This window comes from Meles meles, chromosome 15 (assembly GCF_922984935.1).
Source record: "Meles meles chromosome 15, mMelMel3.1 paternal haplotype, whole genome shotgun sequence".
Taxonomy (NCBI): Eukaryota; Metazoa; Chordata; class Mammalia; order Carnivora; family Mustelidae; genus Meles; species Meles meles.
This window is the reverse complement of record NC_060080.1, coordinates 84,701,638-84,728,782: the sequence shown is the minus strand read 5'-3', so window position 1 is coordinate 84,728,782 and position 27,145 is coordinate 84,701,638.

The window sequence follows — 27,145 nt, the reverse complement described above, 5'->3', positions numbered from 1 at the left end:
CCCCCTCGATGTTGGAGGTATCATCTGTGGCCTGGATGGACCACGTCTTCTGTATCCAGTAGCCTATTGAAGATCTTCTTGGCTCCTTCCACAGTTCTGCTAGAGTGGGCATGGCAGGCCATCGATTTAGGCAGTTCCTTTCCCTCTGAATTAAGAGAGTTGGTCAACATGGCTCTTCCCATGACCTCGGCATGTAATATTAACTGATGAAGACAGGTGTGCTGTCCAGGGATCTTCTATCAGGGGTAGCGATCATGCAGAATGTCACTCTCCTTGAAGCCTTTGCAAAGGTGTTTCAGGTAAAGTCATATAGACAGAGCCCTCATCCCTTAGGACTGGTGTTTCAGAATACCAGGATATCAGGACATGGATAGCACAATGCATTCATGCCCTTGCACATTTCCTTGAAATGTGACTTTCCTTCCCTTATCTTCCAATCTGACCAAGCACCAGGGTCAGACCCTTCTCCCTAGAACAAATTGGGAAAAGAACCTACGAAAGGATGCTCTCACCCATAGGATGTCAAACCTCCCAGAGATCTCATGATACACAAGAGGCCTCCCTGTTGGTTGAGATCTCTAGACGTTGCACTGGAAATAGGAACACCTGGCTCTCTCTGGAGAAATGTTTGACGACAGGATGGTACACCAAATCTCATGTTATTTTTTATTTGTATAGAAAGTTGAAGTGGGAATGAAACCACAAAGACCACCTGAGTTGATGAGCAGGAACTCAGGGCTCTTCTTTGGTCCTTCCGAGGGCTTCTATTAAAGACATAGAACTCATAGCTCATGAGAGAGGGATTGCTGCTTCAGTGAAGTCAGCTTCTGTGACGTCACAATGTTTTCACCTCCTAGCAACCAGTCCTCCCCAAAACATCTCTAATCACTCCATATGGCTTTAGTAGTCATGCGTCAGCCAGGAGGTGCCAAAGCCCTCCCAAACCTTTGGAGCCGCCTGGGTATTTCACCAAGACAGTTTGCAAAGCGAGTCAGTGTCACCTTCTCCATAGTCGAATTTATAGTCTTTGTCCAGGCCTGTCACCACCAGCCCTCTGCACTCCTGAGAATGGCAAGGATCTACAATTCCATCTTACCCCCAAAAGGTCAAGAAATGTTCAGGACTACAAGCAATCCTCAGGCCAGGAACTCCATGCTCCGCACATGTGCATGGTCCTCTGACCCAATCAGGACTTTCGTGATCAGGGAAAGGGCCACCCGAGGAAATCTCCCTGTGAAAACCTACAACCATGCCAAAGACATGCCTGTAGTCTTCAACAGCGAGGAAATGAGTTCCGCTAGCATCTCTAATAACCATACCAGAAGGCCTCCCCATCTTCCAAGTTGAATAAGCACCAAAGGCAGACCCTACCCCCTTGAATCTTAGGCTTAGGACAGACTCATCGGTTTGGAGCCAACAGGAGCAAGCACAGAGCCTGGTGGAGGAAACCCATTGCCCATGGAAAGGATTTTGTGCCAGTTTCAGGAAGACAACATGTTTCTCAAAAGGATGCCTTGAAGAGGATTCGACGGCCGAAGATCCCTGAGCATTCCTGCAGGGTGTTGCTGCTTCTTTCTGTGGAACTAAATGGAGATGCTGTAGCACAAGGCTGCCTTAAGTCTCCCATTTTCATTCCGCAATGGTTTTCATGGGATAAACACACAGTGTCTGTTGCAGATGATGGACGTGTTCTAAAGGAGCCAGGTGAGGAAGAACAGTGGGAGAACAAGGAGCCATTGCAGTGGGACAGAGAGCGGATGCAGGAAGACGAAGAAGAGGAAAACAAACAAGGGAGCTCAGAGCCAAGGTCTGGAATTTTCGGATGGTGGGAGGTGCTCTGCACCTGGCTGCATTCCATAGGGCATAGGTCCAAATTGAATAAAGCACCCTCTGGCCCCAGACAATCCTTATCTACTGTTGCTTGTTGTTGTGGTTGTTGTTTTTCAACAATGTGCTTGCATGTATGGGACACAGAGAGACAGTGAGAACACAATCTGAGGGAGCTGGAGAGGGAGAAGCAAACTTGCCTCTGAGTGGGGAACCTGAGGTGGGAGACTTTCCAATGAGCCTGGGATAAGGAGCTGAGTGGAAGGCTGCTTCTGAATTGACGGAGCCACCCCTGGACATAATCTTTGCTTTCTTAACACCTCATTGTTCTAGACAAGAACTCCTGCTCTATTACTGTTTAGAAATGCAGGGGATATGGTTTGGGCTTGGGCTTGTGTGGCCTGCTCTATACAACGTGCTGCTAGCGCTGGTATAGCTGGTCTCCTCGAAGTAAGGCACTTGTCTTCAGAAACACTCTTCTCACAAGCCTATTTGGGTGAAGAGAATTCCTCCATTGCTACCTTTGGAAGGGTGAATGACACTATGTCTTCTCTTGCTCTGCTTCTGTGGATGGTGCTGGGAGTTCTCTGTGCCTCAGAATCTGGATCTCCCTTTCTGCCCCCAGATGAGGGATGTTTGCAGCTCTGATTTCTCAAAGAAATGTTGGGATCAATATTTTCTCTGTCTTCTAGGTCTCCTAAAATAAGCACCCATAGACATTCATTCCAGTCACGGATTTCCAAAATCCATTGTCATGTTCCATCATTCTTCCTTCTCTCCTTTGCTTTGCTTCTTTTTGTCCCAGTACTTGGATTCCAGGTACCTCATTGGATCCTCTGGTTCTGCCAGCTTCCTGAACTTTGCATCCAGCCTGCTAACAAATCTTTTCAGAAGGGCCTCTTCGTTTTATTTATTTTTTTTATCACCTTCATTTCTGTAGTCTGAGACTCCCTGGTTCCTTCTAGGTTTTTCAGATCCAGAGTGAGTATCCAGGCTGCTGCTTAAATACCCACCCAGCATGTGACATATACAGGTTTCACTTCCGTTTCTTGGCCATGACCTGTTCCTGTTCTTATGTCTCGGCATCAATTGATTCTTCTATCGTGTCCTTAGTTCAGGTCTCTGTATTCTTCCCTGTATTTGAAAAGTGCCTTCCGATTTCTACACTGAGAGTAATTTCTTTAGGATGAAGATGTCATTCAGTGCCACTGCTGATCCTTGATGGAGTCTCCGGTATATGTGGCATGCCCACTTGGGTTGTGACTGTCCACTCTCTTCTGAGCCAGTCCTCTGCAGTGGCACTCGTTGCCTGCTGTTCAGAGCGTTTGGTGTCTGGACAACATATGGTGTGGTGTAGCTTTGTCGGCTCTGTTGTGCCTATGAATGGAGACTTTCAACCCACTCACACTTACTAAGGCCTGCTGAATGTTGTGGTCAAGAGTGAGGATGTGGGCAGGGCTTTCTTCTAGTCCCCAATGGAGGGTCTCTTCTCCTGGTACTAAACAACGTGGACTGAAAGAAGGTAGTACCAAGAGGTTTCCAGGGTTGGAATATGTGATTACAGGTTAGGCAGCTAATGTCCACACCATCCTCTCTGTGGTCACTAGCTCAGGTTTATGCTGACGGTGTTAGAGCCCCAAGATTCTTTTGCCTCCATCGAGGTATCTCCACGAATAGTGCCTATCACGGATGCACAGCAAGAAATAATAATCATACTACTTTTTCAACAAGCATTGTTTCTGATCATGGTTTCCAGGCTGTCTGCACCTGGTTGCTTGCTGGTGTGCTCTGCAGGAGAAACAGTGTTCTCTGGAGTCTATGACTGACAAAGCATGCTGCTCTGAGATACCTGGGCCTCAAGACCCTTTGTTTGCAAGTACTTGAGCCATTCAGAACGTCTCCATTTCTACGCCAACAGCTATCGTTCTGTATCCAACTTGTGGGTTCCCAGTGTGCTCCTCTCTCCTGGGCCATTGTCTTTGGCCATGGCTCCCTGCCCTATGAAGCACCACCGTCCACTTCTGCCCTAAGACATGTCTAAACCCTTCTCCCATGGTCTCTGCGACTTCTTCTCTCTTTCACCATGGAGTTTGATTTCAAGGTTTAAGGTTCATTGACTCCATGGTTCCATTGATGTGGTCATCTTCCTGTTGTGCTGATAAGTGAAGACAAGCCTGCAGCTCCCAGACATTTCTGCAATCTCCCTGTCCTCCCAATGCACCACAGACTCTTACCCAGCCATAAGCAAGAAGGAATCTTGAAACTTGCCACATGTGGCAGAAAGATGGCGAGCACTGTGCTGCGGCCCACCTATCAGTTACAGAAAGACAAATAACATACGATTTCACTCACTCGTGGAAGGAAAGGAACATGTGAAAAAGCAAGACAAAAGGACACACGATGAGACACTAACCGGGCACACAAAATTTGGTGTTTGTTCGATGGCAGGTTAGGGAGAGTCTGTGTTTCTTAGAGAGGATTAAATGGGACATTCATTGCAGGAAATGTGGCCAAACGAGATGGAACATGAATTTCAATATGTTTGAAGGTGAATTGTGATCCAAAGAATAGTCCTTCATATCTCTAAAAATATCATTCTAAGTGATTTGAGAAACACACCCTCCCTCCCACCTCCCCCCCCCACACACACTTAAAAGGGTCCCACAGAATTTAGGGAGCAAGTGAAGAGTAGCACTCATGGAAACAAACCTCAGAGAAAATACCTTAAGGAAAAAAAATTATCAACGTCAGAAACCAACAAAACTGGAAAAGTTAACTTCTTACCTATCAAGAATTAATTAAAGCATTCAGGACTAAACTCTCCTAAACAACCTAACCTAAAAGTCCCCTACACACAAGTATGCCTGCATATCAATACCTCAGAGAAAAGGATAAATTCCAAGACACATACCCACTACCAAACTAGGTCATGAACATACACATCTGATGTCTCAGGTAAAGAAGAAATTATGTGAAGCATTCCTCAAACACCTCCCAACACCCAAAAAGCCAGGTCAAACCTATTTGCTGGTCGACATTCCGAGACATTTAATGAAGGCAATGCCGGTTCTTCTCATCTATTTCCGAAATGTAGGAAGAGGAAAGAATCTAATTTGCAATGTCCAAAGACCAATTCAGTTAAGGACCTCATAGAAACCAATTGCATACTATTTCAATCAGTAAGATAATTGAAACTTCCTTATTCCTGGCCTGGAATATTAAGCGGATTTGGTCTTTCCAGGCATCCATGTGGTGACTTGTGATACTACGTCTTTCCACATGGGGGACCCTGATGCCATCAAAACAGATGCTCCCTCTCCCACAGAAAGAAATCATGCTGTTCGGAGCAGCTCACAAGTCCCAGAATGGGAAGGCCTCCAAAGCCTCAATAGGGACCTCTCCATTCGTCGGCCATCACGTACACTAACTCCAGTGAGAGCGAACATCTGACATCTGTCCTGACTCAGGTCCTGGAGATCTCAAGCCAGACGCTGCACATTGGAAATGCCATGTGTTCGGCCCTGAACGGAACTGGCACTTGTGTGTTCAGAATTCTGTCCTCACACTCTTGGACCACCAGCCCTCCAGAATGTTCATTCAGGAGCCACAACGCAGTCTTCTGCCTGCTCTGAAGAAAGAAGAAGAGCCCTAGGCATCTGGCCAGAATCCCCACGTGAGAATCAACCTGCACAGACGGCACCTCAATATCCTAGGACTCCCTGTGCACTAATGCTCTGTCTGACACAGCCCAAGCCTTGACCTTCCATCAGCTCCCCAGATATCGGGCCCCATATCCTGCATGTGGATATGTGCCAAGACCAGATACTGTCACCTCTACACAACCAGGGTATTCAGGTATTTGTGTCCACACCATAGCTCAAGTCCTGGCCTATTAGGGAACCTCAAGCATAAAAGAACACTCCTCCTTCCCCATGAGGGGAAAAGCTTGTTGTGGGATGGGGGTCTAACCCTCAAACTGGGAGCCAGCTGCATGGCCCATGTACCACACCCACTCAGGAGGGCTGCCCTGGCCACAAACAGGCATTGGGAACTTCAGGCTGAGCCTGCTTTCAAACCAAGCCCCTCGCTAGCTGGACCAGGAGCTCGCTATCAGGCCTGACATGCCCATAGGCCCAAATCCTCACCCTTGGCCGGGTTCTCAAGGCGCCTGGACACAGAAGCTGACTCTAAATCCTGAGACGGAAAACAACACTCTTCCGTTCCCCCCTAAAGACACAAAACCCTTGTGAGTTGGGCAGAATCCTCACAGAGGCAGAATCTATCGTGGTCCCATGAGGCTACTGCTCCATTCCATGGCCAAGCGAGACACACAACCCAGACAGAAAGGCCCGTGCTCCTGCCTCCCATTCACGCTCATTTCAGATCTTGCGGCATTGCCCTGACAGACCGCAGATCGGCCCTACCATCACCTCTCCCCTAACCTTATGCCAAGTTTGTGTTTGCAGATTTTGTCCCCAAAACCCGGGCCAACAGGCCCTCCAGGATGGGGTCTCTAGAGCCAAAGCCCAGGACTCTGACTGCCCACCCGAAGGAAGTTCTGCCCGTCCACATTTGCACAAATTCTCCAGATTGGGAGACACCTGAAATGCCCCTGAGCCCACCCCAAATTGTTTGTCATCCTTAGAAAAAAGATGTATTCAAACACAGGCCAGAAACCTACCCCCAGGCAGAAACCCAAGTCAATGGACCTGTGTCAGAAGATGGAACCTGACATAACCCTAGGACCTCAATGGAACCCTAGCTTAGGTTTGCAGGCATTTGTCTCCAGAGACAAACTCAGGAATACTTACATATGGTCCAACACTTGATCCCTGAGCCACAAACCAGAACACGCCCTGTCCCCAGAAGGCAACCTGGCTCTTGGAAGCTGCGTCCAACCCTCAAGGGTGGAGAATCCTGCATGGCGCCTGACCCCCGCTACATTCTAAGGTCTCCCTGGACAAAAGCCAACATTGTGACCCATCAGAATGAGGCTCCCTGTCACCTCAGCCCACTGGGAACTTTTCACCAGAGCCACCAGATCCAAACGTCCATGTTCCTGGGCTGGTATCATAAGTGGAGCTTGGCTTTCCAGGCATCCATGCAGTGACTTCTGCTACAACGTCTTTCCTACTGGGGGACCCTGGTGACATCCAAATGGACTCCCACTTTCCCGCAGAAAGAAAGCGTGCTGTTGGGAGCAGCTCACATGCCCCAGCCTAGGAAGACCTCCATGGCCTCATGAGGCCACCCCTCCATTCGACGGCCATCATGAACACAAACTCCAGCATGAGTGAGCACCCAATTTCCTAGCCTCCCTGTGCACTAATGCTCTGTCTGACATAGCCTGAGCCCCGACCTCCATCAGTCCCCAGGTAACAGGTCCCATATCCCACAGGTGGACATGCCAAGGCCAGAGACTGTCATCTCTACCCAACCTGCTTATTCAGGAGTCTGTGCCCAGACATAGCTCAAATCCCAGCCTATGGGGGAACCCACTCCTCCTTCCCCACCACAGGAAAAGCTTGTTGTGGGGATGGTGTTCTAACGCATATAGTGGTAGCCAGCTGCATCGAACATGAGTCCCCGCCCACTCTGGAGGGCTTCCCTGGCCACAAACAGGCAGTATGACCCTTAGCCTGAGCCTGCTTTCAAAACAGCACCCTTGCTAGCTGGACCAGGAGTCACATATCGGGCCTGACATGCCCCAGGCCCAAATCCTCACCCAGAAGCCGACTCTGGAATCTCTGCTATGGCTTGACCCTTGATACAGAAAAGAGTACTCTTCCCTTCCCCCAAAAGAAACCAAACCCTTCGGAGCTGGGCAGAATCCTCACAGGGGCAGAATCTCCCATGGCCCCATGAGGCTACTGTTCCATTCCGTGGCCACCCGAGACACACAACCCAGACAGACCCCCGCTGCGCTCCCGCCTCCCCTTTTTAACTAATTTCAGATCCTGTGGCACTGCCTTCACGGTCCGCAGATCAGGCCTCCCATCACGTCACCCAGAACCCTATCCCGAGTGTGTGTTTGCAGACTTCTGTCCCCAAAGCCCGGGCCAACAGACCCTCCAGGATGGTGTTAGGGTCCATGATCAAAGGAACGAGACTGACACAAAGCAAAAATAAAGCAAAGCTTTATTTCGTGCCAGGCATCAGAAATCAAACTGACTGGTAAGTGGCCGGGCCTTGCTGGGGGCCACCGCCTCCTTGCCCTGGGTCCCTCCTAGAGGCTCCCTCCCTCACCCTCACTGTACCACAGGCCGATCTCTGGGACATGGCCACTCCTGATGAGGCTGCTCCTGAAGAGGCCGCTCATGACGAGGCCGCTGCCAACAAGGCCGCTCCCTGGATGAGGCCGCTCCTCAAGAGGCAGCTCCCCGGACCTGTGACATGGAGCAGCGGCGCCGCTGCCAACGAGGCCACTCTGGATGAGGCCGCTCATGACAAGGCCGCTGCCAACAAGGCCGCTCCCCTTACGAGGCTGCTCCGGACGATGCCGCTCCCCGACCGACTAGTGACAGCGCCACTGCTCGGGCAATGAGGCTGCTGCAGATGAGGCCACTCCCAGGGATGAGGCCACTTGCAATGAGGCTGCTCGCGATGAAACCGCTCATGATGAGGCCGCTCCAGATGGGGTCGCTCCCCAAGACAAGGCCGCTGAAGATGGGGCCACTCCCTGGGACGAGGGCGCTCCTGACGAGGCCACTCCCTGACCGTCTAGTGACAGTGCCGCTGCTCGGGCAGTGAGGCCACTCAGGGCGGTGCTGCTGCTTGGGGCAGCAAGGCTGTTCCAGTTGAGGCCCCTCCCCGTGACGAGGCTCCCAGCAATGTTGCTCCTGACAAAGCTGCTCCCAGCGGCGCCACTGCTTAGGGCAGCGAGGCTCGAGGAAATGCCGCTCCCGATGCTCCTGATGACGAAAACGGCGCTGTCACTCTCCACAATCCCAATACGACCACTCCTATCGCTACCCTAACAGCTCCCAATGGCTCCCCTAATGGCTACTCTAATGGCTCCTGCTACCCCCTACTCTAACTCCTCCTGCTACCCTCCCCTCCGCAGCCACACAGCCCAGCCTTTATAGAGGTGTTTATCCTGGCCCACACACAGGTGGCCAATGGGATTGAACTCATCTCAGTAAATATACACAAGCCACACTCATTGGCCATCTCCATCTAGCTGGCCTGGCCCGCCCGTACATTCGACCTTTTTCTTTGGAAAATCCTAGACCTTTCAGTCAGTTCTATGGTCTCTTGGTGTAAGGGGGCTACATTGAGCATGTAATACTGGGGCCAAAAAGTAATAGTAGTGCACAGTCAGCTGATGAGTTAGCCATTCAAAACTTTGTATAACCTTTTCCATTTATTCCTAATTCCATTCATCTAATTTCCCACCTATAATTTTCATAAACAGGTAGCAGTAGGAGCAACAATAAACTCGCATTGTTTTTAGTCTTAGCTTTAGTCCATGGTCAGCAGGGTCTGTCAGCTGCACCTTCCATCTCTGGGGGACGTCCTCGTCCTCGGCCCTTTTGACGTGACCTGCATGAATCCAGGCCCTAATGCCTTCTACTTTTATTGCCATGGGGGTGGTCAAGATAACAGTAATTTGTCCCTTCCAGCAAGACTTCAAGTTTCCCACTTGATAGCAACATATCCAAACCAATCCCCTGGGTTGGTAAGGATGTGGTTCCACCTCCGTCTCCATCCCAGTGTGGGCAGTCCAGATCCCTGAGTGGGCTTTTTTGAAGACAGACTGTAATGCCTGCAGTGACTGGAGTACATATTGATCAGTCATTTCTGCTAGGGCAACCTCCTGTAGTTGAGGACAGAGGGGTCTCCCAAACATTCTTTCAAATGGGGTCACCTTGTTTAAATAGGGTGTACAACGTGCCCTGAGGAGGGCTAAAGGAAGGAGATCCACCCTTCCACTGCCAGTCTCAAGAATTAATTTTGTCAAGGTCTCTTCAAGAGTCCGGTTCATTCTCTCTACTTGCCCGGAACTCTGGGGCTGGTAGGCACAATACAGTTGCCAATTAGTGCCCACAGCCTTGGCCAATGCCTGTGAGACTGAACTCACAAATGCAGGGCCATTGTCTGACCCGATTGTGAGAGGCATCCCAAACCTAGGAATTATTACTTCTAGTATCTTTTTGGCTACCACTTCTGCCGTCTCATGTTTGGCGGGAAAATTATCTACCCAGACTGAAAAGGTATCTACAAAAACTAACATGTACTTGTGCCCATATTTTCCAGGTTTCATTTCTGTATAATCTATTTCCCAATAAATTCCTGGTTCCTTACCTCTTTCTCTTTCCCTCTTCCCATTTTCATTCTTCCCACATTAACTATCTGGCATTGAGCACATCTATCAACTACATCCTGAACCATATGCCCTAATTTAGAAACCTGGAACTGCTTGCCTATAAGCTCCTTGAGTTTGTTCATCCTCAAATGAGTACCCTGATGTAGTTGGTCTACTAACTTTTTGCTCAGTCTTCGAGGAAGAATTATTTTTCCTGCTTCAGTCTTATCCCAGTCCCCTTCATAGTCCAATTTAACCCATTTTTGTAAATACTTTAAATCTTCTTCTGAATAGTTCGGTTTTTCTGGTAGGGCTGCAGCCTGGAGTGTAACCAGTTCTTGCACTGTTTCTTGAGCTGCTTGTTTTGTGGCTTGATCTGCTAATTGGTTTCCTTTTAAAATCAGATCAGTCCCCTTTTGGTGTCCAGGGCAATGCATAACGTCCACCTCTTTTGGGTCCCAAATAGGCTGGAGGAGAGCCAATATTTCTCCTCTGTTTTTAATTCCTTTTCCTTGTGTTGTTGATAGGCCCCTTTCTTCATAAATAGCCTCATGAATATGGAGAGTAACAAAGGCATACCTGCTTTTGGTATAGTTGGCGGTTTTACCTTTTGCCACATGCAGTGCCTTAGTGAATGCAATCAGTTCCACTTTTTGTGCCAAAGTTCCGTGTGGCAGGGATGCTGTCCAGAGTTTATGCTCAGGAGAAACTACCACAGGCCCCCCCCCCATACCTCTTTCCATTGACCATGTATCTACTCCCATCTGTGAACAGAGCCATCTCGGCATCCAGCAGGGGAATGTATCTGAGATCCGGTCTTATTCCTGCTATTTGGGTTAGTACCTCCCCACAGTCATGTTTGTGGTCAGCCAGCTCCTCTGTCAGCAGCATGGCTGGATATAGCATAGCTGGGGCAGGAAGGTCACTCTTGGTTCATTGAGGAAGAGGGCCTGATACCCCGTCACTCAGGCATTTGTCATCCATCGGACTGGTGGAGTCTGGTGAAAGCACTCGATAGCATGTGTGGTGGTTATGATGAGATTTTGACCCAAAGTCAATTTACTCGATTCCTTGACCAGGTGGGCTGTGGCAGCAATTGTGCAGAGGCAAGGGGGGAACCCAGCTGCTACTGGATCTATTTCTTGCTAAGATAGGCTACTGGCCTTTGCCAAGGTCCCAGGGTCTGAGTTAAAACTCCTTTGGCCACCCCTGCTTTTTCATCCACATGCAAGTGGAAGGGCTTGGTAACATCTGGGATGGCCAATGCTGGGGCACGCAGTATGCCTGTTTGTAATTCCCGAAATGCTCCCTTGGCCTCAGCTGACCACTCTATCATAGTGAGCCCCCCTTTTGCCAGTTCGTAGAGAGGTCGGGCATTCTCTGCAAACCGCGGTATCCACAGCCTACAGTAGCCCACTCTCCCAAGAAACTCCCTCCCTTGTCAGGGCGTGGTGGGGCGGGGGTATCGGGTGATCACCTGTTTCCTGGCCTCAGACAGTGAACTCACTCCCTCGTGAAGATCAAAACCTAGATAAGTGACATGGCTCTGACAGAGCTGTGCTTTCTTTGATGACACCCGATACCTTTTTTCCTGCAGTGTCTGTAAGAGAGCTCTTGTCCCCCGCAAGCATGACTCAAGTCCTCAGCGGCTATCAGCATGTCATCAACATACTGTAAAAGAGTGACTCCTGGGTTGGAGGTCCTGTACTCATACAAATCCTCGTGTAGGGCTTCATCAAAAATGGTGGGAGAATTCTTGAATCCTTGGGGAAGTCTTCTCCAGATGAGTTGGCCTTGAAACCCTTTCTGTGGGTTGGACCACTCCAAAGCAAAAAAGGGGCTGAATTCCCTTGCTAAAGATATGCAGAAAAATGCATCCTTATGATCTAGGATGGTATACACAGTTCTCCAGGAGGGAGAGTAGGGTATAGGGGTCAGGCACTGTTGGGTGGATATCTTCAACCCATTTATTAACTTCCCGCAAGTCCTGAACAGGTCGGTACTCCCCAGTCTTGGCCTTTTTGATGGGCAGCAAAGGTGTGTTCCTTGGAGATTTGCAAGGAACTAGGATCCCATCTCCTCGGAGGTTGTTAATTTATTTTCTGATCCCTTCCTTTGTTTCCGGGGGAAGGGGGTACTGCCGAATGTGAATAGAGGTAGCTATCACCTTTAATTGTACCACCATGGGAGGTTGATCCTTGGCCAAGCCAGTGGGCTTCCCTTCTGCCCACACCTCGGGAAACTCGACCTGTAGGATTTGGAGAAGTCTCCCCCCTTTTTCTCCTCTGGATTTGAGACTGTTTCATAAAGGAAGTAATCATCTACTCCTACCATAAGCACCTGTACAGTGGGTTGTCTCAAGGTTACAGTCATGTCTCCTTCTGAGAACTGAATGCAAACTCGTAACTTTGGGAGGAGATCTCTTTCCATCAAGTTATATGGGGCATTATGGAGGACGAAAAATTGATGTTTAACTACTCCCGAGGCTAAATTTAATGTACTTTCTGTTGTCCATTTATGTCTCTCTGTGCCATTTGCTCTTTGTACCCAGACTTCTTCTCCAGATAGTTTTCCCATAGGTTTAAGGAATGATGAATATTGGGCTCCCCTATCCACCAAAAAATCAACTCATTTCCCCTCCACTTAAATTTTTACCCGAGATTCGGGGACGGTCTCCAAACCATGGCCCTTTCAGTCTCTGATGGTGAGCATTGCTGTCTTCCTTTTGGGGCACACCATTTTCCTTTACAGTAAGTGTACTGATCTGAATCTAAGTCTTCCCGCCTGCCTTCTCTGTGGTTAGGCTCTTCCTTCCATTTACTATCCCCAACCTGTTTCCTCCCCGTCTCATGTAATGCCAAATCTTAACCAGTTTTTTTGTTCTGTTTTTCATCCTCTTGTGAATCCCTCTTGTTAAACACCTTTTCTGCTATTCCCACTAACTCAGTCAGATTCTTCCCTTCAAAACCTTCTATTTTCTGAAGTTTCCTCCTTATATCTGGGGATGACTGACTAACAAACATATGATTCATTGCCCTCTTATTTTGGGGTGCCTCAGGATTGATTGGGTTATACATTTTATAGGCTTCAATTGCCTTTATGGAAATCTCCTGGAGACTCATTCTTACCTTGAGTCAAAACTAATTTTAGAGAAATTTATGGGTCTCCTTGCAGCTGCACAGAGGCCTCCCAGTAGAGCCTGGCTTTAGAAACGTAAACTCTCCTTACCTTCATTGCAATTTGGATCCCAGTCAGGGGGTCCCCTTGATCAGTAGTCTTCCATTCAGCACGGACGATGTCCCTGCCAAGTCTCTCGTTTATCCCCTTATGGGTTTCTCGCATGTTGCGATCCCTCTCTTCTGTGTTAAAGAGAGCCTAAGGAGCTGTTGAAAATCCACCCAGGTAGGTTGGTGGGTAAGAAAAACAGTCTCCAAGAGAATAATTAAATCCTGAGGGTAGACAGAAAACGATTAGTGTTGTGTCTTCCAGTTATAGATGTCGGAAGAGAACGGGATATAGCTTAGGTGGGGGCGCCTTCTCCCATCCGGTAGAGTAACTTCACGGCAGCATTGGCGCTGAAAGTACTGGTGAAGTAAATGGAGGATGAGGGGAATAGAGGAAAGGGGGAGGATCAGGGTGGTCTCTCTGCTTGGTGGTCCCATAGGTAGATCTCGACCGCGTATGAGATGGACTGGTAAAGACATCTCGGGACTGAGAGTCAGATTTAGGGGACAGATAAAGTGGGGGGGGGGAATTCCACATCCTCCACATCCGATGGAGTTAGGACGGTCTTCTTCCCTGGCTCCCCTCATCTGTCTGTTCTGGTTTTGGTGCTCTGACCTGCCTTAGAGGGAGAGAGATGGTTTCATTAGCAGGGGGAAGGTGGGACTTGAGCCATGACGGTGGCTCTTCTATCAGGTATCACCAGGCCACAATGTATGGTATTTGGTCTCAATGTAGATCAAAGACCTCCCTCAGTGTAGAACAGATCTGAGCCAAGGCAAATGTTCCTTCCGGCAGCCACCCTGTGGAGCAAGTGGGCCACTCTAATTAACAGAGTGTTTTTAGTTTTCCCGGGTAAACCTTTTCACCTGAGTGGCTTTACCTTGGAAATCCTTGAAATGTTCGAGAACAAGACCTAGAGGTGTTACAGTTCCCTTACTCCCTGCTTGTCCCATTTCTCCAAATACAACAAACAACACAACAGACAATTAAAAAAACAAGGCAGACACAACCACAGGCCCAGCGATCCCCATCCATAGCCTGTTGCTGGTGGAGACTTCCTTGGTCCCTACAAACACAACAAACAAAAGATCCTGGCCAATACAACTGCAGGCCCAATGATTCTTACCCAGAAGCTGCCACTGGTGGGGGCTTTCATTACCCCCAACTGTCTAGTGGGACTCGAACTCCCCTACCGTCTAGGGGAACTCGAACCCCCATACATCTAGGGGGACTCAAACCCCCATACGTCTAGAGGGAATCAGACCCCCTGTACACCTAGGGGGACTCGAGACCCCTGTCAATATACCAGCAGAGGAATGGGGCATCCCTGCATCCATTCCAGACCTGGGGAGCATGGTCATGTCCAGCTTATCCCCAGTGGGCTATACCCTGGAGCTCCACAACCAGACAGACAGATAAGATCTCAATAGAGGCTTTTTCCAGAAATTCCAGTGCAGGCTCAGTTATCGTCATTTGATCCTGGATCAAGCCCCCAATGTTGGGATCCGCGATCAAAGGAACATGACTGACACAAAGCGAAAAACAAGGAAAGCTTTATTTCATGCTGTGCATCAGAAATCAAACTGACTGGTAGGTGCCCGAGCCTTGCTGGGGGCCACTACATTCTTGCCCTGGGGTCCCTCCTGGAGGCTCCCTGCCTCACCCTCACTGTACCACAGGCCACTCACTGCAAAAAGGCCGCTCCTGACGAGGCTGCTCCCGGGACTCCTGACAGCGTGAGCAGTGATGCCACTGCCAACGAGGCCACTCCAGATGAGGCCACTCACAACGAGGCCACTGCCAATGGGGCCGAACCCCGGGATAATGCCGCTCCTGACGAGGCTGCTCCCTGACCGTCTAGTGACAGTGCCACTGCTTGGGCTGCGAGGCCACTCGCGGCAGTGCCAGTGCTCAGGCCAGCGATGCCGCTGCAGATGTGGCCACTCCCGGGGATGAGGCTCCCAGCAATGCCACTACCGATGCTCCTGATGATGAAAAGGGTGCTGTCACTCTCCACAACCACGACACTACCTCTCTTACCAAAACCCTAACGGATCCCAAAGGCTCCCCTAATGGCTACTCTAATGGCTCCTGCTTCCAGCTACTCTAACTCATCCTGCTACCCACCCCCTGCAGCCTCACAGACCAGCCTTTAAAGAGGTGGTTGAGCCCGACCCACACACAGGTGGCCAATGGAACTGCAACTCACCTCTGTAAATATATGAATATCACACTGATTGGCCACCTCCTTCTAGATGGCCTGGCCCGCCCCAACAGACGGGGCCTATGGAACCACAGCACAGACTCTGCCTGCCCACCCAAAGGAAACTCTGCCCGTCACATATGCACAAACCCTCCAGATTGGGAGACACCAGAAATTCCCCTGAGCCCTCACCAAATTCGTTTGCCGCCTTGGACAAAAGTCGCCTATGGACACAGTCCAGGCACCTACCTCCAGGCAGACACCCATGTCAACGGCACTGAGTCAGAGATGGAACCTGACATAGCGCTAGGTTCTCAACGGAACCCTAGCTTAGGTATTCAGGCATCAGTATCCAGAGGCAAAATCTGGAATACCTACATATGGTCCAACACTTAATCCCTGAGCCAGAAAACAGAACACGCCCTGTCCCCAGAAGGCAACCTGGCTCCTGGGAGCTGTGTCCAAACCTCAGAGGTGAGAATCCTGCATGGCGCCCGAGACCCCGCCACATTCTAAGGTCTCTGTGGACATAAGCCAGCATTGTGAACCATCAGAATGAGGCTCCCTGTCACCCCAGCCCCTTGGGAACTTTTACCCAGAGTCACCAGATCCAAATGGCCTTGTTCCTGGGCTAGAAGGCGAGGAGGAACTGGGCTTTCCAGGCATCCATGTGGTGACTTCTGCTAAGACTTCTTTCCATATGGGTTACCCTGGTGCCATCCAAACGGACTGCCCCTGTCCTGCAGTAGGAAAACTTGTTGTTCAGAGTAGCTCACAAGTGCCAGACTGGGAAGACCTCCATGACCTCAAGAGGCCACCCGTCCACTGGTCGGCCATCATGGACACAAACTCCACTGTGAGCGATCATCTGACATGTACCCTGACTCAGCTGCTGGAGATCTAAAGTCAGATGCTGCACATTGGAAATGCAAGGTGCTCTGCACTGAATGGACCCGGCACTTGTGTGTTCAGAATTCCGTCCTCAGCCTCCTGGCCCTGCAGCCTTCCAGATTGTTCATTCAAGAGCCCCAACGCAGTCTTCTGCCTGCCCTCCAGAAAGGAGAAGAACCCTAGGTGTCTGCCGTGAATCCCCACGTGAGGATCAACCTGCACGGACCTCGACGGCACCCCAATGTCCTAGGCCGCCCTGCGCACTAATGCTCTGTCTGAAAAAGACTGAGACCCAACCTCCCAACAGCCCCCCACGTAGCGGGACCCATATCCTGCAGGTGGGACGTGCCAAGGTCAGAGACTGTCATCTCTACCCAACCTGGGTATTCAGGCTTCTGTGTTCAGACCATAGCTCAAATCCCAAACTATGGGGGAACCTCAAGCATCAATGAGCACTCCTCTTTCCCCAAGAGGGTAAAAGCTTGCTTTGGGGATGGAGGTCTAACCCTCAGGGTGGGAGCCAGCTGCATGGCCCAAGAGACCATGCCCACCCAAGATTGCTTCCCTGGCCACAAAGAGGCATTGTGACCCTTAACCTGAGCCGGCTTTCAAATCAGCCCCCTCAATAGCTGGAGCAGGAGCCCGCATATAGGGTCTGACATGCCCCTCGGACCAAATCCTCATCCTCGGTCGGGTTCTCCAGGAACCCTGATCCAGAAGCTGACCCTGGAATCCATGCTATGGCGGGACCCCTGAGAAGGAAAACCGCAGTCTTCCCTTCCCCTGAAAGACACCAAAATCTTTGGAGTCAGGAAGAATCCTCACAGAGGCAGAATCTCTCATGGCCATAGGAGGCCAACCATTCATTCCGTGGCCAACCCAGACAGAAAAGCCTGAGCTCCTGCCTCCCCATTGCCCTAATTTTTGCTCCTGAAGCACTGCACTCACGGTCAGCGGATCGGGCCTGCCGTTACCTCGCCCCTCACTCTAACCCGAGTTTGTGTTTGCAGATTTTATCCCCAAAGCCCTGGCCAAGAGGCCCTCCAGGATGGGGCCTCTGGAGCCTCTGCACAGGACTCTGCCTGCCCTCCCATAGGAAACTCTGCCTGCCACAAACCCTCCAGACTGGGAGACACCAGCAAGGTCCTTGAGCCCACCCAATTTCGTTGGCCTCTCTGGACAGAAATGCACAGTCTGACACATGCCAGACACCAGCCTCCAGGCAGACACCCAGGTCAATGGCCCTGAGTCAGAAGAAGGGAAATGACATAACCCTAGGACCTCAACAGAACCCTAGTTTATGTTTGTAGGCATCTGTCTCCAGACGCAAACTCTGCAATACCTACATATGGTCCAACACTTGATCCCCGAGCCACAAAACAGAACACCTCTTTCCCCAGAAGGCAACCTGGCTCTTGGGAGCTGCGTCCACCTCTCAGGAGAGGAGAATCCTGCATGGAGACTGAGCCCCCGACACATTGTAAACTCTTCCTGGACACAAGCCAGCATTTTGAACTATAAGCATGCAGCTCCCTGTCAACTCAGCCCCCTGGCCAATTGCCCTAGTGTATCCAGATCTAAAATGCCTTGTTTCTGGGCTAGAATGATAACCTGAGCTGGGATTTCCAGACTCTTTTTGGTGAGATCTGCTACCACGTCTTTCCATATGGGGGACTCTGCAGCCACCAAAACGGAGCCCCCTTGTACCGCAGAAGGAAACCTTGCTGTTCTGAGCAGATCACAAGTCCAGCCTGGGAAAACCTCCATGGCCTCAAGAGGCCACCCCTCCATTATCAGGCATCATGGACACAAACCCCAGTGTGAACGACCATCCGACACTCGCCCTGACTCAGGTGCTGGAGATCTCGAGTCAGAAGCTGTATATTGTAACTTCCATGTAATCGGCACTGTACTGAATCGGAACTTGTGCATTCAGACACCCTTCCTCACCCTCCTGGCCTGAAAGACCTCCAGATTGTGAATTCTGGAGCCACAATGCAGCCTTCTTCCTGCCCTCCTGAAAGAAGAAGGGCCCTATGAGTTGCCGAGAATCCCCATGTGAGGATCAACCTGCAGGGCCCTAGATGGAACTCTAATATCCAGACTGCACTGTGCACTCATGCGCTGTGTGACACAGCCTGATCCCCAACCTCCAGTCAGTCCCCCAGGTAGCGGGCATCATCTCCTGCAGGTGGGACCAGCCAGGACCCTAGGCTGTGATCTCTACCCAACCTGGGTGTTCAGGCATCTCTGCATAGACCATAACTGAAATCCCGCTTATGGGGGAACTTCAAGCAGAAAAGAACACTCCTCCTTCCCCACGGCTGGAAAATCTTGCTGTGGGGATGGGTGTGCAAACCTCAGTTTGGGAGCCAGCTGCATAGCCCATGAGACCACGCCCACACAGGAGTCCCAATCTGGGCACAAACAGGAATTTTGAAAATCAGCCTGAGCCTGCTTTAAACAAGCCCCCTCACTAGCTGGACCAGGAGCCCACATATCGGGCCTGCCATGCCCTTAAGTCCAATGCTCACCCTAGGTCGGGCTCTCCAGGTGCCCACACCCAGAAGTCGACTCTGGAATCCCTGCTATGGAGGGACTCCTGAGATGGAAAACATCTCTCTTCCCTTCATCCAGAAAGACACCGAAAACTTGGGAGACGTGCAAAATCACCCCAGAGGCAGAATCTCCCATGGGCCCATGAGGCCACCTATCCATTCCGTGGCCAAGCAAGACACACAGCCCAGAAAGAAAAGCCTGTGCTCCCGCCTCCCCGTCGCCCTAATTTCAGATCCTGAGGCTCTGCCCTCACGGTCTGCAGATTGGGTCTGCCATCACATCGCCCCTCACCCTAACCCCAGTTTATGTTTGCAGACTCGTGTCCCCAAAGCCCTGGCCGACAGGCCCTCCAGGATGGGGCCTCTGAGGCCACAGCAGAGGATTCTGCCTGCCCTCCAAAAAGAAACTCTTCCCATCATATTTGCACAAACCCTCCAGATTGGGAGACACCTGCAAGGCCCCTGATCCCACCCAATTTCGTTGGCCGTTCAGGACAGAAATGCACAGTCTGACACATGCCAGACACCTACCTCCAGGCAGACACCCAGGTCAATGGCCCTGAGTCAGAAGATGGAAGATGACATGCGCCTAGGACCTCAATGGAACCCTCGCTGAGTTTGCAGGCATCTGTCCCCAGTGGAAATTTTGGAGTGTAAGGGTCCATGATCAATGTTACGAGACTACACAAAGCAAAAATCAAGCAAAGCTTTATTCCAGGCCAAGCAGAGAAAATCAAACCAAAAGTTTGGGGCCATTTCTTACTTCTAGCGATGACAACGAGGATGACACTCCTGATGACAAAGAAGCGTTAATGACGAGGACAACAACACTGATGACACAGACTCTGCTCCCCATGATGCCACTATGACAAGGCCACTCCACAGACGAGGCCGCTGTGGACGAGGCTACACGCTGGACAAAGTCTGCACCCGATGATAAAGAGGCTGCTCCGGACCAGGCCACTTTCAGATGCGGCTGCATGCCGACGATGCGGCTCCCCGGAATGATGCCGCTCTGGCGAGGCTGCATCTCGGGGAAATGAGGCCAGTCTTGGCAAAGCCACGGGGACGCAGTTCTCGTGCTCTTCTGCTGCCTGGGGAGGTGAGGCCGCTGGTTGTGGTGCTGCTGTGAAGGGCGGGGCAGCTCCCAGCAGTGCTGCTCGGGATGATCCGGATGATCCTGAATCTTTGACGCTCCTGAGGACCCCGACGCTATCTCTCCTACAACTACACTAACAGCTCCCAATGGCTACTCTAATGGCTACTCTATCTCCTTCTACTACTCTAACGGCTATTCTAACTCCTACTACTTCTCTAAAAGCTATTCTAACTCCTCCTACTTCTCTAATGGCTATTCTAACTCCTCCTACATCTGGAAGGCTATTCTAACTCCTCCTACTTCACCCCCCCCCAGCCTCACAGACTAACCTTTATAGAGGTGGTTGAACTAGCCGCCCACACAGGTGGCCAATGAGATTTCAACTCAGCACAGTTAATATATGCACACCCCACAGATTGGATAAGGCAATCTGGCCAGGCCCGCCCCAATATCCAGGGTTTACATGTAAGTTCCTCTGGCTAACCAGGCCCCTACATTAGTACCTACATATGTTCCAATGCTAGGTCCTTGATCCAAAAACAGAATACATCCTGTCCCCAGAAGGCAACCTGGCTCTTGGGAGCTGCTTCCAACACTCAGGGGAGGAGAATCCTGAATGGCGCCTGAGTTTCTGCCACATTCTAAAGTCTCCCTGGACATAAGCCAGCATTTTGACCCATAAGCATGCGGCTCCCTGTCAACTCAGACCACTGGCCAATTGCCCAAGAGTCACCAGATCCAAAATGTCTTGTTCCTGGCTAAAATGATAAGCTGAGCTGGGATTTCCAAACTCTTTTTGGTGAATTCTGCTACCATGCATTTCCATATCGGGGACTCTGCAGCCACCAAAATGGAGCTCCCCTGTACTGCAGAAGGAAAGCTCGCTGTTCAGAGCAGCTCACAAGCCCCAGCCTGGGAAATCCTCCATGGCCTCATGAGGCCACCCTTCCATTCATCTACCATCATGCACACAAAATACAGCATGAGCGACCATCAGACACTCGCTCTGACTCAGGTGCTGGAGATCTCGAGTCAGACATTGCACATTGGAACTACCATGTGCTCGGCACTGAAGAGAAACAGCGCTTGTGCGTGCAGACTTCCGTCCTCACCCTCCTGGCCAACAAGCCCTCCAAATTGGGAATTCTAGAACCACAACGCAGCCTTCTGACTGTGCTCCAAAAAGAAGAAGGGTCCTATGGGTCTGCCCAAAATCCCCATGTGAGGATCAACCTGCATGGCTCTAGATGGAACCCCAATATCCAGGCCGACTGTGCACTAATGCTCTGTGTGACGCAGTGTGAGCTCTGACCTCTAGTCAGCCCCACAGGTAGCAGACCCCATCTCCTGCAGGTGGGAGCAGACATGGCCCTATGCTGTCATGTCTACCCAACATGGGTGTTCAAGCATCTGTGCCCAGATAATAATTCAAATCCTGGCCTATGGGGGAACTTCAAGCAAAAAGGAGTACTCCACATTCCCCATGGCTGGAAAAGCTTGCTGTGGAGATGGGGGTCACACCCTCAGAGTGGGAGTCAGCTGCATAGCCCATGAGACCACGCCCACCCAGGAGGTCCGCCCTGGGCACAACCAGGCATTGTGACCCTCAGCCTGAGCCTGCTTTCAAACAAGTCCCCTCGCTAGCTGTAAGAAGAGCCCGAATGTTGGGCCTGACATGCCCCTAGGGCCAAATCCTCACCCTCCGTCGGGTTTTCCAGGGACCCAGACCCAGAAGCCAACCCTGGAATTCCTGCTAAGGGGGGGACCACTGAGACGGAAAACAGCTCTCTTCCCTTCATCCAGTAAGACACTAAAACATTGGGAGCCATGCAAAATCCCCACTGAGGCAGAATCTCCCATGGACCATGAGGCCACCACTCCATTCCATGGCCAACCGAGACACACAACCCAGAAATAAGAACCCACACTCGTGCCTCCCCGTTGAACTAATTTCCGATCCGAGGCACTTCCCTCACGGTCTACAGATCGGGCCTCCCATCATCTCTCCCCTCACCCTAAACCGAGTTTGTGTTTGCAGACTTTTGTCCCCAAGGCCCTGGCCACAGGCCCTCTTGGATGGGGCCTCTTGAGCCACAGCACAGGACTCTCCTGCCCTTCCAAAGGATATTCTGCTTGTCACAGTTGCACAAAACCTCCAGATTGGGAGACACATGCAAGGAACCTGAGCCCACCCAATTTCTTTGGCAGCTCTAGTCAGAAATGCACAGTCTGACACATGCCAGACACCTACTTCCAGGCAGACTCCCAGGTCAATGGCCTACGTTAGAAGATGGAAACTGACATGCCCCTAGGATCTCAACAGAATCCTAGCTTAGGTTTGCAGGCATCTGACCCAGAGGAATGGTCAGAGTACTTACCTATGTTCCAACACTGGGTCCCTTATGTAAAATACAGCACACCACCTGTCACTAGAAGGCAACCTGGCTCTAAGGAGCTGTGTAAAACCCTCAGGGGTGGAGAATTCTGCATGGCGCTTAGCCTCCACCACATACTTACTTCTCATGGACATAAGCCAGTATTGTGATCCATCAGCTTGAGGCTCCCTGTCAACACAGACCCCTGGGCAATTCGCCCCAGAGCCACCAGATTGAAACTGCCTTATTCCTGGGATGCAAGTGTAAGCTGAGCTGGGATTGCCAGGCATCCATGCAGTGAGATCTGCTACAAAGACTTTCCATATGGAGGACACTGAATCCATCAAAACGGACTCCACCTGTCCCGTAGATGGAAATCTTGCTGTTCAGAGCAGATCACAAGTCCCAACCTGGGAAAACCTCCCTGGAATCTTGAGGCCTCGCCTCCATTCGGCTGCCATCATGGAAACAAATTCAAGCATGAGCAACCATTCGACACTCCCCCTGACAAGGGTCCTAGAGATCTCGAGTCAGACGCTCAACATTGGAATTATCATGCACTCGTCACTCAACTGAACCAGCGCTTGTGAGTTCAGATTTCGGTCCTCAACTTCATGGCCAGTAGGCCCTCTAGATTGGGAATTCTGGAGAGACAACACAGCCTTCTGCATGCCCTCCAGAAAGAAGAAGGGCCCTACGGTTTGTCCAGAATCCCCATGAGAGGATCTACCTGCATGGCCCTCGATGGCACCCCAATATCCTAGGATGCCCTGTGCACTAATGTTCTGTCTGACACAGCCTGAGCCCTGATCACCCATCAACCCCCCACGTAGTGGGCCCCATATCCTGCAAGTAGGACGTGCCAAGGCCAGACTATCATCTCTACCCAAACTGGGTATTCAGGCATCTGTGCAGAGACCATGACTCAAATCCCGGCCTATGGGGGAATCTCAAGCACAAAAGAACAATCCTCCTTCCCCACGGCAGGAAAAGCTTGCTGTGGGGATGGGGTCAAACCCTCAGTGTTTGAGCCATCTGCATGACCGGTGATACCACGCCCAGATATAAGTGTGGCCCTGGCCACAAACAGGCATTTTGACTCAGCCTGAGCCCGGTTTCAAACAAGACCCCTCTCTAGCTGGACCAAGAGCCCTCATAGAGGGCCTGCCTTGCCCCTAGGCAAAAATCCTCACCCTCAGTCTCGTTCTCCAGAAGCACTAACCCAGAAGCCAACTCTGGGATCCCTGATATGGCCCAACCCATGAGACGAAAACAGGACTCACCCCTCCCCCCAAAAGACACCAAACCTTTGGGAGCCGGTAAGAATCCCCTTAGAGGCAGAATCTCCCATGGCCCCATGAAGCCACCCCTCATTTCCGTGTCCATCCGAGATACACAACCCAGACAGAAAAGCCTGTGCTCCTGCCTCCCCGTCGAACTAATTTCAGATCCCGGAGCACTGCTCTCAAAGACCGCAGATCGGGCCTGTCATCACCTCGACCCTCACACTAACCTTATTTTGTGTTTGAAGAATTTTGTCCCCAAAGCCCTGGCTGACAGCCCTCCAGGACGGAGAAGGCTTCCTCTGAAGCCAAATCGTAGGACCCTGCCTGCCATCCTGAAGGAAAATGTGCTCGTCACAGTTGCACAAAACCTCAAGATTGGGAGACAACTGCAAGGACCCTGGGCCAACCCCAATTTCGTAGGCCGCTCTGAAAAAAAGGGGGATTCTCACACATGCCAGACACCTACCACCAGTAAGACGCCCAGGTCAATGGCCCAGGGTCAAAAGATGGATCCTGACATGCCTTAAGGACTTCAACAGAACCCTAGTTTAAGTATTAGCCTTAAGAGCGATTATATGTTTTAGAAGCATAAGTGCCTTTATCCAACCTGCCTAGCATCCGTCCTTGTTCTAACTTCATTCCTCAACTGAGGAAACACTGACACATATGAGTGTTCCCGTTACGAGTGATTATACGTTTTGGAATCATGGGGCTTTGGCGTGAACTTAACTCAGAATGTCCAACCTGCCTAGCGTCTGTCCTTGTTGTAACATCTTTCCTCAACTGGGAAAACACTGCCCCATAAGACTGTTAGCCATAAGATCAAATATAGCTTTTGGAAGCATAAGGGCCTTGGCGTGCATATAACACAGATTATCCAACCTGCTTAGAGTCCATCCTTATTCGAACTTCTTTTCTCAACTGGGAAAACTTTGCCCCGTATGAGTGTTAGCCGTAGGAGCGATTATATATTTTGGAAGAAAAAGGGGCTTGGCGTTCACTTAAGTCAGAGAATCCAACCTGCTTTGAGTCCAGCCTTGTTCTATTTTTTTTTATTTGTCTATTTACAGCGTAACAGTGTTCATTGTTTTTGCACCACACCCAGTGCTCCATGCAGTACGTGCCCTCCCTATTACCCACCACCTGGTTACTCAACCTCCCACCCGCCTCCCTTCAAAAAGCTCTCGTTGTTTTTCAGAGTCCATATTCTCTCATGGTTCATCTCCCCTTTCAGTTTCCTTCAACTCCCTCTCCCCTCCATTTCCCCTGTCTTCTGTGTTCTTTGTTATGCTCCACAAATAAGTGAGACCATATGATACGTGACTCTCTGCTTGACTTATTTCGCTCAGCATAATCTCTTCCAGTCCCGTCCATGTTGCTACAAAAGTTGGGTATTCATCCTTTCTGATGGAGACATAATACTCCATTGTGAGTCCAACCTTGCTCTAACTTCATTCCTGAAGTGGGAATACACTGCCATTTATGAGTTTTCGCCTTAAGAGTGTTTATATGTTTTGGAAGCCTAAGAGCCTTGGCATGCACTTAACTCAGATTATCCAAACAGCCTAGAGTCCGTCCTTGTTCTAACTTCTATCCTCAACTAGGGAAACACTGCCCCATATGAGTGTTTGCCTTAAGAGCGATTATATGCTTTGAAATCATATGGGCCTTGGCCTGTACTTAAATCATAGTATCCAACCTGCCTAGCGGCTCTCCTTGTTCTAAACTCTTTCCTCAACTGGGAAATCACTGCCATTTAATGGGTTTTCATATTAAGCGGGATTTTAAGTTTTGGAAGGATAATTGTCTGGGCGTGCACTTAACTCAGAGGATACAAACTCTTAGGGTCCGTCCTTGTTCTTACTTCTTTTCTCAACAGAGAAAATTCAGTCACATATGAGTGTTAGCCCTAAGAGTGATTATAAGATTTTGAAGCATAAGGGGTTTAGTGTGAACTTTACTCAAAGGATGCAACCTGTCTAGCATCTGACCTTATTCTAACATCTTTCCTCAACTGGGAAAACTCTGCCCTTTAATGGGTTTTTGTATTAAGCAGGATTATATGTTCTGAAGCATAAGGACCTTGGCGTGCACTTAGCTCAGAGTATCCAACTTGCTTAGAGTCGATCCTTGTTCTAACTTCTTTTCTCAACCGGGAAAATTCTGCCCCATATGAGTTTTAGCCATAAGAGCGATTATAGGATTTGGAAGCATAAGGGGTTGGCGTGTACTTAACTCAGAGTATCCAACCTGCCTAGCATCCCTCTTTATTTTAACTTCTTTCCTCAACTGGGAAAACACTGCCATTTAACGGGTTTTCGTATTAAGCGGGATTTTAGGTTTTGAGAGCATAAGGGCCTTGGCGTGCACTTAACTCAGAGTATCCAAACTACTTAGAGTCAATCCTTGTTCTAACTTCTTTTCTCAACCAGGAAAACTCTGGCCCATATGAGTGTTATCCGTAAGAGCGATTATATGTTTTGGAAGCATAAGGGCCTTACCGTGCACTTAACTCAGAATATACAACCTGTCTAGCGTCCGTCCTTGTTCTAACTTGACTCCTCAATTGGGGAAACACTGCCACATATGAATGTTCACCTTAAGAGCGATTATACGTTTTGGAATCATAGGGGCCTTGGCTTGCTCTTAACTCAGAGTATCTAAAATACCTAGCGTCTTTCCTTGTTGTAACATCATTCCTCAACAGGGAAAGGACTGCCATTTAAGGGGTTTTGTAGTAAGCGGGATTTTACGTTTAGGAAGCATAAGGGCCGTGGCGTGAACTTAAATCAGATTATCCAAACTTCCTAGATTCCGTCCTTATTCTAACTTCTTTCCTCAACTGGAAAACACTGCCATTTAATGGGTTTTCATATTAAGCGCGGTTTTACATTTTGGAAGCCTAAGGGCCTTGGTGTGCACTTAACTCAGAGTATCCAACCTGCTTAGAGTCCGTCGTTGTTCTAACTTCAATCCTCAACCAGGGAAACACTGCCACATATGGGTGTAAGCCTATAGAGCGATGATATGTTTTGGATACATAGGGACCTTGGCGTGCACTTAACTCAGTGTATCCAAACTGCCTAGCATCTGTCCTTGTTGTAAAATCTTTCGTCAACTGGGAAAACAGTGTCATTTAACCGGTTTTTGTATTAAGAGGGAATTTAGGTTTTGGAAGCATAAGAGCCTTGTCTTGCACTTAACTCAGAGTATCGAACCTGCCTTGTCTGTCCTTGTTGTAACATCTTTCCTCAACTGGGAAAACACTGTCATTTAACGGGTTTTCATATTAAATGGGATTTTACATTTTTTAAACATAAGGGCCTTGGCGTGTACTTAACTCAGAGTATCCAACCTGCCTAGCGTCTCTCCTTGT